This window comes from Meles meles, chromosome 13, assembly GCF_922984935.1.
Source record: "Meles meles chromosome 13, mMelMel3.1 paternal haplotype, whole genome shotgun sequence".
In the NCBI taxonomy this organism is placed as follows: domain Eukaryota; kingdom Metazoa; phylum Chordata; class Mammalia; order Carnivora; family Mustelidae; genus Meles; species Meles meles.
Window position 1 is genome coordinate 34,426,726 of NC_060078.1, and position 21,254 is coordinate 34,447,979.

The following is a 21,254-nucleotide window of genomic DNA, read 5'->3' on the forward strand; positions in this document are numbered from 1 at the left end:
ACAATAGATACAAAGTTCAAAAAATTAATTGCAATGTATTTCAGTGGCATTTTAAATATAAGTTATATTTACATATCACCCAAACTCCTACAAACAATTTGCAGGTGTTTTGGCCTATCCTGAGTAAAAGCAGAGTTGCTAACTTTTGACTAGTTAAAACTTTGTTAACTTCTTGATTATGTTGTCTGTGATCAATGGCTTTGTTCTATGGCAGTCAGATACTATTAAAAGTAAAGTCTGATGTATAATGCAAAAAACCCCAAAAAGTAGGACCTCTACAAGTCTAGAGTAAGGTAAGTCTATTCAGTTACAAAAAGGAAGGGCAAAGGATTTGAATAGGTACCTCAAAAGAGAGGAAACCCAAATGGCCAAAAAAAGATGAACAGGTGCTCTATCTCATTTGTCATCAGAGCCGTGCAAATTATTGTGTTAGGACCTCTAAATTAAGAAGTCTGATAATATCAGTTGTTGATAATGATGTGGAACAATGGAACTCTCATACACTCCGATTGGAATGTAAAGTGGTGCAGCCTCTTTGGACAACAGTTTGGTGTTAGTAAAGTAGAAAATAGGCAATTCTTAGAGAAACTTATGCTCATGTACACTAGGATCTAAATATGAAAATACTGGTATCAACATTGCTCATGATAACCCTCTGACCTATTTATAGTAGAATGGAAGAAAGCAATTATGGTATAGTTACAAATTAGAATACTAATCAGTAATGAAAAGGATTAAAAATGGTTAATTTTATGTTATGAATTTCAATTAAATTTAATTAAAAAATGAATGAATCTCAAAAATAATTGAGAGAAATGAATGGTAGATATGTAGGTAGGTCCCATTTATTTAAAGTGCAAAAACATGTAGAAATAAACTGTGTTGTTTAGGAATGCCTACTTATGTGATAAAATGATAAAGATAAGAAAATAATGCTTGCAGAAGTCAGGATAGTAGTATTTCTGGGAGGAAGGCAGAGGGTTATACTTGGGGAGAGGCACACAGGGGCTTCTAAAATGATAATAATGTAAAAACAAACAAACAAATAAATAAAATGGTAATGTATTTCTTGATATAAGTGTTGAATTATATATAGGTGGTTGTTTTATTCTTTGTATTATACATATGTTTTATACAATTTTCAGTGTGTATGTTACATATCACAATTTTAAATAAAGTGAGAAGTATTCCTTTATTTTTAATCTTCCTTATGTTCTGTTTTCTTTGAACAGATGCAAAATTTCACCCATATTGATGTCTTCTTATTTCTAACTTACTTGAGTGGGTGCTTCTACATAACGGTGTTTCTGTTAATTCTGCAAAATATTCATGTGTCAGGAAGTAAGGGGTCAGAGCATCTGTTTGTTTTTGTTTGTTTGTTTGTTTTGTAGAGCCTATTTTGTGGGAGTATCTTGTCTGACTTGCCTTCATTGGACTCATTAACCTCCAAGGTTTCTTCCAGTTCTAACCAATATGAGCCTACTTTGTTTACATGCCATTTCATCAGCATGGTAATATTAAGATGAGTCCTATGCTATCATTAAACACTGTAGTTAAACTTATATTTATGTTATGTTAGAAACACAGGTCTAACTTGTACCTTTTTCCCCTCAGCCCCTGGAAGGTATACGGTGTGGGCAGATAATGTATAGAGGGTTTCAACATGAGGTGGATATTTGAACTACATAACCCTATAGAAAGTTCCTTTCAGCCCTATCATTTAAGTCTATGAATATCGTTTGGTAAAGAATTTCTTTAGGAAACTCATTTCTGCTCATTCCCAGAGATATATCCCTGAAGTATGCTATGTGCTCTCACAGGCTTCCTTGGGGACTTAAAAAAAAATTAAGGAGAGTGTCTTGGTTGTGATAATATTTTTTAAAAAGTAGGTAACTTTAAAACAAAAATAAAACTTCATTGATTGCTCTTGGTAACCAGGACACCAATCCCGTACTCTGGTATTTATTTATTTATTTGTTGGTAATTGGTAATTTAGAGAAAAAAACATTAAGCATTTATCTTGCCTTTCCAGAGGTTCTTCAAAAAATTAAAAATAGAACTCCCATGTAATCTGGCAATTCTACTTCTATATATTCATCCAAAGGAAACAAAATCACTATCTCAAAAAGATATCTGCACTCCCATGTTCATTGCAACATTTCTTATAATAGCCAAGACATAGAAACAACCTGAATGTCTATCAGAATGAATGGATAAAGAAAATATGGGGGGTGTGTGTGTGTGTGTGTGTGTGTGTGTGTGTGTACACACACAGTAATGGGGGGAAGTGAAAGAAGGTGGTTGAAAGGTACAGAGTTCAGTTATAAGATAAATAAGTCCTGGGGATATAATGTACAGCACAGTAACTATAGTTAACAGTACTGTACTGTATATTTGGAAGTTGCTAAGGGAATAGATGTCAAAAGTTGTCCTCTCCCCTCCTCCAAAATTGTAACTATCTTGCCTTCCCTGTACAGACTATCTCAGAGTAGCCTAATAACCCTAGTTGATGAGGGGAATTCTAACCAACAAATGTGGAATTAATGACAGAATTAGAAAGTCATAATTATGCAAAATAAAATTATGCAATTTTAAACAGTTGATTTAGATAGGGATCATCAATAGATGAAACCGTTCAGAGGTTTTAACCTTTATTCCACCATGGGGGAAAAATCCTGGTCTCTGTGGGGAATCAGGGAAAAACACTATGTTACGATTAACTGAAAAATTTACTGAGCAATGTTTAAAAAGTACATAACTTAATATGTTACTTGGAAATAGGATAGAGTATAAATAATATGGCTATGGTTGTCAAACAGATTTGGGGGCAAATATTCCATAATTTAAGATATTATGGCTCTTCATGCTTTTCTTGCTTTTCTTTAGAATGCAAAATGTAGCAGAAAATAACTTTAGTAGATGCCTTGGCTTTAAGGGGGAGGGGACAGAGAGGGAAACAGATGGAAGCAGTTAATGACATCCTTGGAACTGTTGAGTAGGACATTCTTTTGGGCTGTTTGGTTGATGTTTGGAGGTTTCCAGGGCATGACAGAGCTTCCTCTGTCATCCACTTTTACGAAGACTTCTAAATAGTGTCTGCTTAGGCAATGCTAAAGACTAAAAGATGTTTTAAAAATTTATTCTTAGATTAATTTCTGCTCCTAGAATGTTAGAATGTTAGGACTAGAGAAAACAGAAGACTCCTGGCCTGTAGGTAGATTTATACCTAAGCAATCTGATAATACGTTTAGAGATTTTTTTGCGGAAAGATATATTTTCAGGATTTTTGACATTTTTAGGATTGGGGGTTTGTCAAAATCACATCATGGTCTATTTGAGAGACTGGCAGTTAAGGTCATGTTGATATGTTGGAGAATAGGTTTAATATCAGTTAAAAATTGTATATCTGAGTTAAAAGTTTCAATGAGGGCCTTCTAGTGCTTGGGCAATTCCTTATTGTAAAAGTGAGAACATTATAACATAGAGCAAAATTTGCACTGTTACAGAAACTTCGGTGGAGCAAAAGTTGTCTGATCTCTAACTGCCCTAGCAGATAGCATTGACAATATACTAATTTTACCCAAGATTGTAATAATAGCCACACTGTTGCACAGGAGGTGTAGGGTTGCATGATGATTGCTAAAGAAACTGTCTCAATCTTCATAAACTTGAGGATTGTAACGGTCATGCTGTACTGTTATAATATTGGTTAGATTTGCATAATATTGGTTAGATCTTCCCTGTAAGAAGTCATTTGTTCCTTTAGAGACTGTCAGCAGAAGAGTATTTTGCATCATTGTCAATCATCATCATTATCAGGCAGCAGCGATATTTATGTGTAATTGATTAATGAGTTAGATGTACTAATTGGTTAAGTATTTATTGATTACCTTCTATTATGTCTAGCATAAAACATGCTACATAGATGGTAGTTCTTACCAGTGTATTATGAAGATCACTTGTAAGATGTATTGTAAGTTATTTGTTAGCAATAATAAAATGCCAAAACTTGCAAATGCTTTATTTTTTTTAAAATAAATTGAGCATATTCAGAGTCACATGTATAAAAACATCCCTCTCATCCCTGTTTACTAGGTAATTGTTTTTTTCTTCTAATTTTTATTGAACTATAATATATTCACTTGCTTTATATTATGCTTTTTTAAATAAAAAAGATACTAGTGAAATTATAGCTGTTGGCTGGAAATTGTGCATAATTCCAGGTACACATGTGGGGGAATGTCACACATAAGGGTTTATTTTTTCTTTCTTTTAAGATTTTATTTATTTATTTGACAGAGAGAGAGAGAGAGGATTGAAAGCACAAGCAAGGAGATTGGCAGGCAGAGGGAGAGGCAGAAGCAGAGTCTCCCTGACCAGGCAGCCTGACTTGGGGTTGATTCCGGGACCCTAAGATCATGACCTGAGCCGCAGGCAGATGCTTAATGAACTGAATCACCCAGGTGCTCCCATGTGGTTTTTATTCTTCTGTGTATCATGGAGGAACAAATTTCTGTTGCAGAAAAATTCTTTTAAGATGCTTTAAGAAGGGGATGCCTGGCTGGCTCAGTTGGTGGAGCAATGTAACTCATGATCTCAGGGTTGTGAGTTCCAGCCCCATGTTGGGTATAGAGATTGCTTTTTAAAAATAAATCTTTTAAAAAAAAAAAAAGTTTAAAAAAATGCTTTAAGAAGTTTCAAATTGAAGAGCTGTAATGTAGAGGGGCAGCTGGGTGGCACAGTCCATTAAGTGTCTAACTCTTGGTTTCGGCTCAGGTTTGATCTCAGGGTGGTGAACCGGAGCCTGGTGTCTGGCTCCTGCTTAGTGTGGGGTCTGCTTGGGTTTCTCTCTCCCTCTCCCTCTGCCCCTACCCCACCACTTGCACACTCTCTCTCTCAAGTAAGTAAGTAAATAAATAAATAAGAGCTATAATGCAGACTGACTTTCGCTATATAATACCAATGCAGAGAAAGTGCTATCACCGTAAGCAGGAATAGAAGAAAGACGTTGCATGTGGGAAGTGGGATTTGGGAAAGATAGATGTGGGGAGATGGAAAATACTCCAGTTGGAATGAAGTGCAGAAGCAAGTCATAGGGCCTGTGAGGAGAGGGACGGCCATGTTGGGAGTGGTAGAAACTAAGCCAGGGTAAGTTCTGCCAGGTGATAAAGGTGCTTGGAAGCCAGGCAGAGGAATTTGGAATTGGGTAGCAGAAAAGCTTTGCAGTTTTATTTATTTATTTATTTATTCATTTGAAAAGATTATTTATTTATTTATTTGTCAGAGAGAGAGAGAGAGCGAGCGAGCACACAAGCAGGCAGAGCTGCAGGCAGAGGCAGAGAGAAGCAGGCTCCCTGCTGATCAAGGAGCCGGATGTGGGACTCCATCCCAGGACCCTGGGATCACAACCTGAGCCGAAGCAGTGGTTTAACCAACTGAGCCACCCATGTGTCCCAGAAGCTTTTCAGTTCGATGAGCTGAAAGTGGTTTTTCACCATTCATAGCCAAATACTGGATGGATAATAGGGGCTAGTGAAGGAGAGTGAGCTCTATGAACCTACCAGATTCATTTTCTGCCAGTGTGGATTTACTTCCAGATGGATTCCTTATAGGTAAAAAATGTTCATGGCAAACTATTTTATTTGCCTTGAAAAAATTGCTGTTGTAGCGTACAATGGAATTTCATTCTTATTTCTGCAGCCGGGCAGAAATGAATGTGGAGGCAGTTTTTGGATCCTATCCAAGGGTGTTCAGTATCTGAATGTATGAAAATGAGTCACTTGTGAGGTGGTCCTTGTTGTATGAACTCCTAGAAAAGGGCATCAGTGGCTTTGTCTATTGGCAGGCAAATGATAGTTTGATTTAGAATTGCAAAGGGTTGCCACTTTCTGTTCAGCATTGCTCTGAACAGTCTGCTTGAAATCATCAAAACTTGAGTTGATTCAGCAGCTTGGATTATTTTTGAAACATACTGTAATGTCTAGGCCTATTGAATAAAAGAATGTTCCTAAAATACCATGTGAAAGGGTTTATGTACTATTAACGCTCTGTGTGATTACCATTAATAATATTTCCTAGAAAATTGCCCTGTTTTAACTCTTAAAGTTTGTTAGTAACCCCAATTACAGTAATATTTGTACAATTTTACCTTGATTGATATTCGTGTACTACAACGAAGAAGTTTGCAAAGTGTTGAAACATGCTTACACTTAATTTAGATCTCTTTAGACCTAAAATAGTGGTGTCATATTTTTAGATCACCAGTCCTTATATTTAGCTTTTCCTTTGCTTATGATCTTGAACACTCAGAATAATTTGTGGTGAGATTTATATTTTTAACCACTCTTCTCAGTGAAAGTGCCCAGAATATCTCTTTTTAGAATTAATTCTTTGATCATATCACTCAGTGCACTTTGCTTATCTGGGGCTCATGTGTGATTCTAATGTTTTATTTTTTAAGTTGAGTTTTTTGGTGATCCTTTCCATTGCTATTTAAGAGAAGATTTTTGTCTCTTAACATAGATAATCAAGGTCCTGTGAGACAGTTATTCACATCTGCTGGCTGACTTACTGCATTTTTGACCTAGAGCAAACACTCAAACTTTCAATAGTTCACCTTTGAACTTGCTACATTAAACATAATTGCATACTACTGTTTTTCACAGAGTTTCTCAAACAAAAATGAGTTAAGTTTTAAGCCTTTTCAGTAATGTACTCTGAGTCAGGATTATTAATTTGCAAAAGAGTTCCAAACACTTTGGCAGGGATTTGACCTTGGTTTACTTTGTATACTTTCTGATTAAGAAATAAATCAGACTTTAATTGTGTAATCCTTTGGTTTCTATTTCTACAGAGTAATCAAAATCATATGATTGAAAGAAACTCAAGGGACCAAGGGAACTCACATTTATCAAGTACATATTATTGGGCCAGGTATTTACATATTTCCATCTTCTGAGAACAACAACTTCAAGTACTGATAAATTGATTTACAGTAAAACACTGAGGTTTGACCAACTTTAACTCACCCATGGTCAGCTTAGCTTCTTCTGTGGCAGAACACTCTTCCTGGTGGTGGTCTCGTGGCTTCTGATTCCATGCTCTTTCCACCATCTGACCTTCCACGAAGTCATGTGGTCCATCCCTCTCTCTCAGGCAGTGCTAATTTTATACCACTCATAGACGATAACAGTTTACACTTTTCCTAAGTATTTCCACAGAAGGAATATTACAGATGTAGTTTGTGATGTATTGCAGTGTCTTGCAACTCTTAAGCTGTAAAGAAGTTAAAGTCATAACATTTTAAGGTTAAAAGGAATCCTAGAGATTATTTACTCCAACTGTTTTATTTTGTAGATGAATGGAGGTCATTGGCTGTGTCTGCCTTGCTGCTCCAAGCCAAACAGAAACACTATAAATAATTAGACACAAGTATTCCCTTGATTATTACCTTGACTGTTCCTATCTTGGTCAAGTCCCAAATCAAGAAATTCTCAAGATTTAAAAAAAATTTTTTTAAATAATGGGGGTCTTTTTTTTTTTTTTTTAAAGATTTTATTTATTCATTTGACAGACAGAGATCACAAGCAGGCAGAGAGGCAGGTGGGGTTGGGGTTAGGGGGGGAGAAGCAGGCTCCCCGCCCAGCAAAGAGCCTAATGCGGGGCTCGAACCCAGGACCCTGGGAACATGACCTGAGCCGAAGGCAGAGGCTTTAACCCACTGAGCCACCCAGGCGTCCCTCAAGATTAAAAATTTTTCCCCCACCTCTGTTTAAAATCTTTATTGTTCTTTCCTTACTACAGCAAAAGAGCCTTATAAAAATAGCTCCATTTCCTGAATACCTTTTATGAACTGGGTACTTCAAGTTGTATTCTTAATTCACCTCATCTTGTAGTTGAGGAAGCAAAGACCTAGGAAGACTCAGGAACTTGTTGCAAAGTCTCCCAGTACGTTAATGGCAGAGGCAGGATTCAAACCCTGGCCTGACTCCCACGCTGCGCTCATTCCAGTATGCTAAGACTCTTTCTCACTTCATTACAAGGACTTCTTTTGGGCTAATAGTTTTTGTGAGGCTTAAATGAGTGAGATAATGTATGTGAAAGTACCTGAAAAAAAAAAAAAGACATTTGGTGATTATTAATTTCCTTCCTTAGCTTCTCAATCTTTCTTTCTGAGTCCTTTTCTTCAAATAAAGTAATTGCTTTTTAAAGCTTTTCTCAGAGAACATTTTCCCCCAATTTTTTTTGTCTCCTAGGGTAAGGTCTTAAAAAAAAGAAGCAAAACAAAACATGATTGCTTGTTTTTATTTAAAGCTCTTTCTGTATCTATTGATATGATAATGCACTTTTTATCCTTTATGAGACAGACCGGTCTACTCATGAATACAGATTTTTTTTTTAAGATTTCTGTCTTTATTTGTCAGAGAGAGAGAGAGGGGTAGGTAGAGGAAGAAGCTGGCTCCCTGATGAGCAAGGAGCCAGATGTGGGACTTGATCCCAGGACTCCGGGATCATGAACTGTGTGGAAGGCAGACGCTTAACCAACTGAGCCACCCAGGCATCCCTGAATATAGATTTTGTGATAGTGAACCATCTTTGTGTTTCTAGGATAAACCCTACTTGGTTGTGATTTTAAAAAAGAAAATACAGTGCTAAATTCAATTTTGCCAATATTTCAAAAGGATACTGCTTCTTTGTCCGTGAAGTATGTTTATCTATAATTTTCTTGGTCTGTTCTCATCCAGTTGTGGTGTCAAGGTTATTTTAACTTCATAAAATAGGATCTTTTTCTAGTTTTTGAAACAGTTTACATAAAATAAACATTATTTGTTTTTTGAAAGTTTGCCCAAACTTGCATGTAAAACCCTGGGTCTAGTATCTTCTGATAGAAGAAACTTGATTACTCATTCAGTGTCGTTTTTTTTTTCTTTATGTAATTCCAGTCTTAAATTCATTTTGAGTCAACTTTGTTAATCTGATACTTTTCTAAAAAGTTATCCATTCATCTAAGCTCACAAATTTATTAGTATGAAGTTCATAGTGACTTACTATTATTTTCATCTGTAACATTTCTAGTTATATCATCTTTTTTGTTCAGTATTATTTATTTCTGCCTTTTTTCTTATTACTCTTCTAGAGATTTATATTTTATTGTTTTCCCTCTATGGTCTATTTCATTAAATTCTTTCATATTAATTACTTACTTTAAGTTTATTTTTTATTTGTTTTTTAATTAAAGTAGTGTTGACACACAATGTTATATTAGTTTCAGGTGTACAACGTAAGAGATTTGACAAGTTTATACATTGTGCTGTGCTTACAAATGTAGCTACCGTCTATCACCATACAACACCATTGACTATATTTCCTATGCTATACCTTTTATTCCCATGACTTATTCATTTCATATTGTTTATTATTTAAATACCTTACTTTCAATATTTCAGTCTTTATGTTCAAGCTTTCTTTTTTAAAATAAATATATTTTAGGCTCTTAATTTTATTCTAAGTTCTCCTACAAGTTTGGAAGGAGCTATTGGTATGTTGTATTATTATTCAGTGTATTTAAACTAAAGAAAAGGACAAAAACAGTTTATCCATTTCTCTCACCCCCAACCCTTGCCTCTGGCAACTACCAGTCTCTTCTCTGTATCTGTGAGCTTGGTTGGTTGGTCATCCATCCATCCATCCAACCATCTATCCATCCATATATTTATTTGATTGATTGATTTCACATATAAGAGAGGTGATATGGTATTTGTCTTTCTCTGTCTTATTTCACTTACCATACGCTCTTGAGGTCCATCCATGTTACAGATAGCAAGATTTTTTCTTTTTTTATGGCCAAATAATATTTTTTTAAAGATTTTATTTATTTATTTGACAGAGAGAGATCACAAGTAGGCAGAGAGGCAAGCAGAGAGAGAGAGAGAGAGAGAGAGAGGAGGAAGCAGGCTCCCCGCCAAGCAGAGAGCCCGATGCGGGACTCGATCCCAGGACCCTGGGGTCATGACCTGAGCGGAAGGCAGAGGCTTAAACCACTGAGCCACCCAGGCGCCCCATGGCCAAATAATATTTAATTATATATAGCAGTTTCTTTATCCGTTTATCTGTTGATAGACACTTAAGATGTTTCCATATCATGGCTATTCTAATAAGTAATGTTGCAGTGAACATAAGGGTGCATTTATCTTTTCAAGTTAGTGTTTTCATTTCCTTTGTGTAAATACCGAGAAGCAGAATTGCTGGATCATACGATATTTCTATTTTTAACTTTTTGAGAAACCTCCATACTGTTTTCCATAGTGGCTGCACCAGTTTGAATTCCCACCAGCAGTGTACAAGAGTTCCCTTTTCTCCACATCCTCTTCAACACTTGTTATTTCTAGTCTTTTTGATAATAGCCATTCTGACTGGTATAAGGGGATATCTCATTGTGGTTTTGATTTGCATTTTCTTGATGATTAGTGATATAGGGCACTTGGCGGTTTGTATATCTTCTTTGGAAAAATGTACTTTCATATCTTCTGCCCATTTTTAAATTGGATTGATTGGGGTTTTTTGCTCTTGAGTTGTAGTAGTTCTTTATGTATTTTGGATATTAGCCCCTTATCAGATATACAATTTACAAATATTTTCGCCTGTTCACTAGGTTGCCTTTTCATTATGTTGATGGCTTTCTTTGCTGTATAAAAGATTTTTAGTATGATGTAGTTTTTGTTTTTGTTGCTTTTTCTTTTGTTGTTAGATTAGAAAAATCATGAAGACCTGTGCCAAGGAGCTTACCACTTACGTTGTCTTCTAAGAGTATCATGTTTCAGGTTTTATATTCAAGTCTCGAGTCCATTTTGAGTTAATTTTTGTGAGTGATAGAAGATAGGGGTCTAGTGTTGGGGCACCTGGGTGGTTCGGTCGGTTAAGCATCTGATTCTTGATCTCAGCTCAGGTCTTGATCTTGAGGTTGGGAGTTCAAGTTCTGCATTGGACTCTGTGCTGGGCATGGAGCCTACTTAAAAAAAGAAAAAAGGTAGAGATCCACTTTTATTCTTTTGCATTTGGCTCTCCAGTTTTACCAACACTATTTATTGAAGAGACTGTCCTTTCACCATTGTATAGTCTTTACTTCTTTGCCTTAAATTAGTTGAACATACATATGTGGGTTTATCCTGAACTCTCTGTTCCATTGATTTATGTGTCTGGTTTTAAGCCAATACCATACTGTTTTAATTACTATAGCTTTGTAACATAGTTTGAAATCAGGGAGTGTGATGCTTCCAACTTTGTTCTTCTTTCTCAAGATTGTTTTGTCTATTCGGGATCTTTTTTGGTTCCATACAAATTTTAGGATTGTTCTATTTCTGTGAAAAATGGCACTGAAATTTTGAGAGGGATTGCATTGAATCTGTATATTACTTTGTGTAGGATGGATATTTTAATGATATTAATTCTTCTAAGCCATGGATGTGGGATACCTTTCTGGTTATTTGTGTCTTAAATTTATTTCATTAATGTTTTATTGTTTTCAATATATAGGTCTTTCACCTCCTTGGTTAAATTTATTCTTAGGTTTCTTATTCTTTTTGATGCAGTTGTAGATGGGATTGTGAATTTTCCAGCTCTAGAAACTTTAATAGTTGTGATTTGGTTGTGATCTCATCGTTAATGATATGCTTTATTTAGGAGTGCATTTTAACATTTTCAAAATTCTTTTTACTATCTTTTTATTGTTCTATTTCTAATTTAATTGCATTGTGCCCAAAACATGATTGATATAACATCAATTCTTGGAAATTCTTTTGGAATATATGTCAGTTTTGCTAAGTGTGCTATGTTTACTTGAAAAGAAAGTATATTCTTTTTTGCTTGCATTAAGTCAACATATAAACATTATTATTATAATTGTTTTAAGATTTTATTTATTTATTTATTTTTTAAATTTTATTTATTTATTTGACACAGAGAAACAGATCACAAGTAGGCAGAGAGGCAGGCAGTGTGTGTGTGTGGAGGGGGAAGCAGGCTCCCCACCGAGCAGAGAGCCCGATGTGGGGCTCGATCCCAGGACCCTGGGATCATGACCTGAGCCGAAGGCAGAGGCTTAACCCACTGAGCCACCCAGGTGCCCCAAGATTTTATTTTTAAGTAATCTCTACACCCAGCATGGAGTCGACTTGAACTCACAACCCTGAGATCAAGAGTTGCATACTCTACTGAGTCAACCAGGAGCCCCTAAATATTACCAATGAAACTTCTTATTGCCTTACTGTTTTGTCTGTTTGAACTATCAGTCTATGATGAAGTATGTTGAAATCTCCTACGGTAATTGTAGGCTTGTCAGTTTTTCTCATAATTGTCAGCTTTAGCTTTATATATCTCAAAGCAATATTATTAGTAGTAAGTGGTTACAAGGTTATGATTCTCCTGGGTCCTAAATTCTGTCAAGTATTTTGTTATTTGTTACCCCGCCTTTTTTTTTTTTTTAATATTTTATTCATTTATTTGAGCGAGAGAGAGTGAGAGAGAGCATGAGAGGGGAGAAGGTCAGAGGGAGAAACAGACTCCCTCCAGAACCGGGAGCCCGATGTGGGACTCAATCCAGAGACTCTGACCTGAGCTGAAGGCAGTGGCCCAACCAACTCAGCCCCCCAGGCACCCTGTTACCCTTTTAAGAAAAAGATTTATATATTTATTAGAGAGAGAGTGAGCATGTTCGTGTGCATGAGCAGGGGATGGGGCAAAGGGAGAGGAAGAGAGAGAATCTCTAGCAGATTCCCAGCTGAGCGTGGAGGCCTATGTGGCCCGATCCCATGACCCTGACGGAGAACAAGATCTGAGCTGAAATCAAGTCAGACACTCAACTGACTGAGTCACCCAGGCACCCGTTTATTGCTGTTTTCAAAGAATAACTGTTGATTGATGTTAGTCTACTGTTGACTTGTATCTCCAGATTTTTTGGTAAACCATATCTTAGTTCTTGGCAGTTTTTTGGGAATGGAATAGCCATTCCAGTTTGTATTTAGATATTTATACTCCTAACTCATTCATTACATTCTGCTGTAGAACAGTGATTATCAACTTTTTTTTTTTTTTAACATAAGGACCTTCAAATAATAATAATGAGATTTTTATTACTATTTGTCTAAAAATGGGTAAGAATGAAAGATGCAGTGATTTTATAATGTTTTAAAATAAAATTTTGTTTTATTCATCACAATAGCTTTAAGATACATTAAAAACCTACTGGTATCTGTAAGACACACTTGCTTCTGCAGCCTTCTGTTTCTGCTGTAATCCTCCCATGAGAGGGAGGAAGGACCATAGGAGCCAATGGATCTAGAGGTAGCAGAGCTCTTGCCTGAACCTTGCAGGCTCGAATCTCCTCTCCCTTCACAGATGGCAGATTTGACAGGGTGTGAAGGAAGTGGGGGAAAAGACTATTACTAATCATTCAGGCTTTAAAGGATTCAAAGGGTATGACTCATACTCTACTTTTCAAATAAGTGGCCTACCAAGAATGAAGAGAGCATGTGGTTTGGGCATTAGTGACACTCTTAACCTTCCTTTCCAACATGCCACTTCCTCTTCAGTTAATCTTTCGGCTCTGGCAGAATCCTGTTTTGTTTGAAGACCAACATAAAACCAGTCACCTACTCTCCTACTCTCATCTGAAAGAAAAGAATTTAGTGAGCCCCTGGTGTTTCTGTGTATCTTTTAGCTTTGGTATCTCAGTGTACATGTTCAGCAAAGAGAGATTGGTGTGGCCCATAAAAGGCTTTGGATATTTTAAATATGATTCATTGTGGTTTCTAATTTTAGTTTTGGGTGTATACATGCAGTGTCCTGTGCTATCACTGAGTTAAGAAAGGGCAAGGAGTAATTGGTGGCTGGGGGCCCGGAGGATCTGTAAATCTGGGAGCACGGGGCAGGAACAGCCTGTTTTGCTGTTATCACAGTGCACATGCGGGTGAATTGCTACCATGTACTTTCTACTTGGACTGGATTAAAGTTTGTCATTGTACTCAGTGTTCCCAACTCCCTCCTAAAAACTGTTAACTATTCTTGTGGCCTTCACTCAGGTTTCTAGATGACTAATGGCTGAGGATCCTTGACCTTTCTCAAAATGGCAACACCAGGACCAAAGCATATTGGCTAGTCCTAGTCCTGGGATGCCATGGATGATTCTACTTTTGAGGTTTCGAAGTAAAGTTTGTGCCAGATGGCGAGTATATAGTAGAAATGTTTATTTTCACACATCTTCCTGAGACTTTTGTAATCTTCACATCTATTATTTTTTTTAAAGGTGAATTTATTTATTTTAAAGAGAGAGAGAGAGTGTGAGTGAGGATAGGGGCAGGGAGAGAGGGAGAGAGAATCCTCAAGCAGACTCCCTTCTGAGTGTGGAGCCCACTGTAGGTCTTCATCCAAGGACCCTGAGATCATGATCTGAGCTGAAACCAAGGGTTGGATGCTTGACCAACCGACTGAGCCACCTGGGCATCCCATTCACATCCATTATTTTTATTACTACTTTTCAATCCTGTGTATATATACAATAAGATCTGAGGATGAAATGAATTGCTTATAGAGGCAGGACTTCCTATAGGAGGGACGCTAGAAATAGGCTGAACTGTCAGTTGCCGATGCCTGAAATTTCACAAGAGCTTATTCCTCAGGTTAATGATTTAAATGCTTAAATGCCTGGTGAAGGGAGAATTTTCAAGGCCTCAGCAGTCATTTTCACTTATCATATGTTCAACTGAGGCTAGGCTCTAAATATGGGAAAGCAGAAAGAATTTGAGGGCCTGACCCTGACACCATACCCTGGCCTCTCTCTCAGGCTCAGGTCTGGACTGTAAATTATTTTCAAATGATACCACATATGTAGTCATAGAGAAAAAGAGGGAGTCTTAAAGGTTTTATTTTGTTTTTTAAACTTGACAGAGAGATAGAGCACAAGTAGGCAGAGCGGCAGGCAGAGGGAGAGGGAGATGCAGGTTCCGCTGAGCAGGGAGCCCCATGCGGGGCTCGACCCCAGGACCCTGGAATCATGAGTTGAGCCTAAGGCTGATGCTTAATGGACTGGCTACTTTTATGCCCCCAAAGAGAGATTATTTATTTATTTATTTATTTAAAAGATTTTATTTATTGATTTGACAGAGAGAGAGAGAGAGATCACAAGTAGGCGGAGAGGCAGGCAGAGAGATGGGGGAAGTAGGCTCCCTGCTGAGCAGAGAGCCAAATACAGGGCTGGGGCTCGATCCCAGGACCCTGGGATCATGACCTGAGCCGAAGGCAGAGGCTTTAACCCACTGAGCTACGTAGGCGCCCCTAAAAGAGGGATTCTTAAAAGAAGGTTTGGGGCACCTGGGTGGCTTGGTTGGTTAAGCATCTAACTCTTGGTCTCGGCTCAGGTCATGATCTCTAGATCATGAGATCAAGCCCTGCGTCTTGGGCTCTGGGCTCACCATGGAGTCTGCCTGGGATTCTTTCCCTCTTCTTCTTCTTCCTCCTCTGCTCCCCCCCCCCCCCAATAAATAAAATCCTTTAAAAAGGTGTTTATCGTGCAATTAAAATTATTAGATGTAAACACTTAAGTGTACCACCATTTTTATGGCCCTGAGTTTGCATTTCTTAATTTTGAAATATGATAGGCTTCTCAGACTTGGAAGTGATCTGGGTCTTTCTTGACCTCTGAGAAACCCTACACAGATGGGAAGGAAAGGAAGTCTCAGCAAGGATTAAGATAAGAGCAGGAATAGCCTTGACAGGCAATTTTGCCTGCCAAATAATTTTGCCAAGGCCAGCCTGGTGGGAAATTGCGGTGATGGAGGTGCTGAGTGCAGTGGCCATGGGGGTGGGGTGGGAGGGGAGCCTCACCCGCCAGTTGATCATTTTCTTCTTCTTTCACCTCTTTCCTTCCTGTCTTCCAAATGTTGTTTTGTGAGATGGATATGAGTGTGGCCTGACCAACTCTCTCTCTCCTGAAAGGACAGGTCCAAAATGTTAACACCTGCTTCCTTGGGTGTGCTCCAGGGTAATCTGACTTATGTGAAATCAAATTTTTAGGTGTTCTGTTTCACAGCACTTCAGTTTTTAGCAAACAGAACGCATGTGTGCGTGTGTGTGTGTATGTGTGACAGTGTGTATAGCCTAAATGGCTATACTGATTAAATTCAGATTTTATTTAAACAGGGATTTTCATAGGTTTCCCCCCCCCAACATATTTGTTTTCTTTTTTTTTTTTTTTTTTGCAGTGGGTAGATGTTTAATTTGTTGATGTTTTAGAGAGCTTTTCAGTTTTATATTATGGAGCAGTATTGTCTAATTAGGCCCAGTGCACTGTTTCCTTTATATTATTTTGTTCTGAAGTTCTCTCTTCTTCCCTCTGCTAAAGCAGTGAGCTGGGATTTGCTAGGTGATTTTTAAAGATTTTTATTTATTCATTTGACAGAGAAAGACACAGCGAGAGAAAACAAAAGCAAGGGGAGTAGAAGAGGAAAAAGCAGGCTTGCTGCAGAGCAGGGAGCCCAGTGCGGGGCTAGATCCCAGGACCCTGGGATCATGACCTGCGCTGAAGGCAGATATTTAATGACCGAACCACCAAGTCGCCCCGGCTAGGTGATTTTTGGAGGAGCAGACTGAGGGTGTGTGGCTTCAGAGTGGATGGGTTCCCCGCACTTTGTGAGAGTAGACTGCCCTCTCTAGTCAAACCAGGTCTGTGACAAATGCATGTTATTTTTCACAGAAAGGACTATGTGTGTGTGCATGCGTGCGTGTGTGTGTGTGAGGTAGAGAATATTGTTCCATTGGAAAAACAACGCAGAGAGACGCTGTGCAGAGGATCATCTCTGTGAATAGTCCTGAGCTTCTGAGGCAGAAGCGATGTCTGCACCTTCCTCATCACTACTTTCCTAATTTCTCAGGTGAAAATGACCCTTCCCACTCTTATGTCCCCTTGGCTTGTGCTCAATGTCCTTCTAAATACTGAGGCCATTTTTGTTTACCTGTATGTCTTCTCCTCCTGAGGTGGTGACCTTCTGAAGGTAGGGACTTAAAAATACCTTGTGTTCCTAGGATTCGTAGCAGGTCCTCAGTAGTTAGAGGAACAAATACATGAATGAATGAAACTAAAGGAATTTAAGATTGGATGTGGTCTAGTACAACCAGCAAAGTGACTTATGGCAATCAATCTCTGTAATATCTGGATCTGTTTTTCTCTTATATTTCTTTAATTAAAAATTCACCATAAGCTTAAGCTCCTTGATTAGTGATAATTGAAATCACATGGGACTGTGTAGCTAGGGGTCTTTATATACATATCTTAAATTGTATCAAGTTATATCATGTGTAATCCTGGAAAGAATGGATTAGTGGCTTATGAGTGAGCCCCTGTGGGGCTGTCATTGGTCCACTGATCTAAAGCATAAGAATTTTCTGTTAATTTAAGTTGAAGACTCAAAGGCAGAGAGAAGCTTTCAACTTCTCTTTCAACAATCAACTGGTAGTTGATTGATTTAAAGTGTCTAAATCAATATTATTAGGATATAGTCAAGATACATAATTATTTAGGAAACAGAACTTCTCCGTACTTTCTTTAAAATGTTTTTTAAAAAATTTAGATTTGTCTTAAAAAGTAGAAGTTCACTTTAAGAAGAAGGCAGCTTGAATGTTTTAATAAAATCTCATTTTCAGCAGACAAAACAGACTCATATCTGTTTCTAACCGCCGGTTAGTCATGGTGGGATTTGTTTGGCTTTTATGAATGCCATTAAATTTTAATGTACAGATCAGATGTCTTATTGTAGAAAAAATGGTACAGTGTCTGTTTTAGCCCTATCATTTTACCACACAAGGGAACCATTAGTGGAGAATCAAATTGATTTCTGCAGAGCTTTTCGATTTCATCTTTTTTTTTCTGTTTCTTTTCTCCATGATGGTTTTTGTTTTTTTCCACGTTTGAAACACTTATGCAGTACTGGATCCTTGCAAGCAAGTGTAGCAAAACCATTGTATTCTGTGATTCCTACGTTTGTTTGCTTTAATTTCATCAGCATTCATGGTACCTGGAAATAAAATCAAGTTTTGTGACTTTTTAAAGTTAATGATCTTTATGGGCCTGTACTGGGTGAAAATTCATTTATTCGTTCATTCAATAAATATTTATTGGACATTTGTTATGTGTCAGGCACTCTGCTTTGTGAATACATTAATGAACAAGATAGACAAGTTTCTTGGCCTTGCTGAACTTAGAGTCTTGGGGAAAATAGAGAAAACTGAGAGGGTGCGATAAATCTCGTGGGAACACATAGGAGAGGTACTTGTAGATTTGGGATGGTTTCCTGAAGGAAGAGTCATTTAAAGGCAGAATCTAAGATAGTAAATAGTGGTTAGACAAGCAGAAGAGGGGAGAGAGAGAGCTGTTTGAATTAGCAAGAGTGGATATAAAAAATCTTGAAGCAAGACGTCAGTGCTCTTTCAACTAATGGTCTTCAGTGAGTGGCCATCCCTAAAGATCTTTTGAAATATTCTTTTGAATATTCTTTTAATATTATATAAATAATATCATAAATTATAATCTATAATAATATAAAATATTCTTTTGAATATTTTAAACTTTTCATTTACAAATTTTTATTTATTTTATTTTAATTTCACTATAGTTAACATATAGTGTTATGGGGCGCCTTGGTAGCTTAGTCATTAAGCATCTGCCTTTGGCTCAGGCCATGATCTTAAGGTCCTGGGATCGAGTCCCACATCAGGTCCTGGCTCAGTGGGGAGTCTGCTTCTCCCTTTCTGTCTGTGCTCTCTCTCCAAAATAAATAAATAAAATCTTCTTTAAAAAAAAAAACAACTTATAGTGTTATATTAGTTTCAGGTGTGTACAATATAGTAATTCAACACTCACACGACACCTCGTGCCCATCACAACAAGAGCACACCTTAATCCCCATCAGCTATTTCATTCCCCGCCACCCCACCCCCCCCCCCCGGTAATTACCATCAGTTTGTGCTCAGCAGTTAAGAGTCTTCTTGGCTTGTCTTGCTCTTTTTTCCCTCTTGCTCATTTGTTTTGTTTCAGAAACATTTTTAATCATAAGTTTAACTAGTTGCACAGCATGTATTTTCTGCCATATTGTGCATTGTATACCTGTCTTAAGTATGTTTCCATGTAATTGTGGTTCATTTGATTTATGGAAAACATCTGGCATAATCATTGGCCCGGCCAGTCCTTCCTGTGAATCTAGCCAGCTGAATCAACTTTACTTTTTTAAACTTCAATTTTTAAAAGGTTCTTGTGTAGTCAGTTGTATTTTAAACATATTTAAATAAGAATTTTCTTTATGTTTACTCACATAGTTAACATTTTGTTATTTATATCATTTTTTTGTTTGATAGTTGTCTTTTTTTCCCCCTGTAAATCCAAGTTTCTGGATGCTATAATTTTCCTTCTTCCTGAAGATTTCCTTTAACCTATCCTATAGTTCAGGTTTGCTGCTGATTAATTCTTTCAGCTTTTACATATCTGAAAAAGTCTTTATTTCACCTTAATTTTTGAAATGTGTGTTTTGGGGGGTATAGATTTTGAGGTGGATAGGTTTGTTTTTTTCTTTCAGTACTTCATTGCCCTATGGCTTGCTTTGTTTCCAATGAGAAGTCTGTTACTCTTTGTTCCTCTGTGTTTAAAGTATCATTTTTCTCCTGCTACTTTTAATATTTTTTCTTTTTTTTTAAGATTTTATTTACTTATTTGACAGGGAAAGAAATCATAAGTAGACCGAAAGGCAGGCAGAGAGAGAGGCAAGGAGGCTCCCCACTGAGCAGAGAGCCGGATGTGGGACTCGATCTTAGGACCTTGAGATCATGACCTGAGCTGAAGGCAGAGGCTTAACCCACTGAGCCGCGCATGCCCCCTAATATTTTTCTTTAATCTTGGTTTTAAGCAGTTTTATTTACGTGCCTTTAAGCAATTTATGTGCCCTGTTGTAGTTCTCTTCATATTTTCTGTGCTTGGGGTTTATTGAGCTTCTTGGACCTGGGGCTTTATAATAGTCATTAAATATAGACAAATTTTGGCCATCATTTCTTCAAATATTATTTTCTGTCTCCTCCTTCCTCTCTTTTGGAGACTCAAATTGCAAATATATTTGGCTGCTTCAAGTTGTACTACAGCTCAATGATGATCTATTCATTTTTTTTAAAGTCTTTTTTTCTCCCTGCTTCATTTTGAATAATTTTAATTACTATGATTTGAATTTCACTAATCTTTTTTTCATGCAGTATCTTATCTGCTAGTAATTTATTGAGTGTATTTTTGTATCTGAGACACATTTCCAGTTGTTCTGTTTGAGGCTTGTTTTTTTTTTTAATCTTTCATTTATTTAATATACTCAAACTTGGGACACCTAGGTGGCTCAGCGGGTTAAAGCCTCTGTCTTCGGCTCAGGTCATGATCTCAGGGTCCTGGGATCGAGTCCCACATCGGGCTCTCTGCTCAGCGGGGAGCCTGCTTCCCCTCTCTCTGCCTACTTGTGATCTCTCTCTCTCTCTGTGTCAAATAAATACATAAAAATCTTTAAAAAAATAATATACTCAAACTTTCCTTCACCTTTTGAACATATGGAATACAGTTTTAATAATGGTTTTAATGTTCTTGTCTATTAATTCTGTCATGTGTGTCATTTCTGATTGTTTTAAAATTATTGTTTTTTCTTTTCATTGTGGGTGGTGTTTTCATGCCCATCCGTATGCCTGGCAAATTACAGTTGGAGGCCAGTGTCATGTCATTGTTGTATCAAACACAACACAAATGTTTTGTCTTCCAGTTCTGGAGTTCAGAAGTCCAAAATGGGTTAGTAGAGTTGTATTTCTTCTGGCGATTCTAGAGTACCTGTTTCTTTGCCTTTTCCAGTTTCTAGAAGCTGCTTAAATTCCTTGGCTTTTAGCCCCGCATCACTCTTACCTTCTGTCATCATATCCTTTTCTGCTTCTTTTGTTATGTTAGAGAAATAATACCTTCAATGTGCAATACAACAGCTGTCAACCTAGAAATCTGTGTTACTGAAATGGTCTTTGAAGTAGAGGACAAAATATCCATTTTCAAACAAAAATATTTACATGTTGACATCATTCTTTTAAGTAGAGGAAATTCTAAAGAATGTAATCCAGACAGAATCAGATGATTCTAGTTGTAGGGCCTGAGATATGAGAGGGAATGATTAGCCAAAATATGAGACACTTTGTTGGTAAATATA

At 37.2% G+C, this 21,254-nt stretch overlaps 1 protein-coding gene across 2 annotated transcripts in view; it reads left to right on the top strand.

Moving 5' to 3' along the window:
• Positions 1–21,254, top strand: part of VCL (vinculin) — a 115,855-nt gene that overhangs the window by 40,578 nt on the left and 54,023 nt on the right. The gene's annotated exons all lie outside the window — the stretch shown is intronic.